Consider the following 294-nt stretch of genomic DNA (forward strand, 5'->3'; position numbering starts at 1 on the left):
TTCCCCCTCCTGGGGTGAAGAAACGCCTGTCCTGGGACTCGGGGCCGTTCTGCTGATTTTGCACGTGATCCCTGCCCGTGTCATAGCTGACTTGGCACGGGAAGAGGCAAAGTCCTGCGTGTCTCTGAAATCACTTCCTCGCCGCCTCCGTGTGCGTTACAAGCGGTTGTTTCGTCTTCCTTCCCCTCCTCAGCTCCCCCCGCTCTGGCAGTGCTGCCACGAAGCTGCACCTCGCTTTCCAGCCACATCTGCTGGGAGCTGCCTGCCCGGCGCTTGCCGCCGTGCCCGCTGCGG

The 294-nt window shown here is 63.3% G+C and overlaps 1 protein-coding gene across 1 annotated transcript in view; it reads left to right on the top strand.

Moving 5' to 3' along the window:
• Window positions 1–294, top strand: part of LOC104160726 (RING finger protein 121-like) — a gene marked incomplete at both ends in the record, with an annotated part of 5,708 nt that overhangs the window by 3,779 nt on the left and 1,635 nt on the right. The gene's annotated exons all lie outside the window — the stretch shown is intronic.

The sequence above is a fragment of the Cariama cristata genome, unplaced genomic scaffold (assembly GCF_000690535.1).
Source record: "Cariama cristata isolate BGI_N322 unplaced genomic scaffold, ASM69053v1 scaffold1774, whole genome shotgun sequence".
In the NCBI taxonomy this organism is placed as follows: domain Eukaryota; kingdom Metazoa; phylum Chordata; class Aves; order Cariamiformes; family Cariamidae; genus Cariama; species Cariama cristata.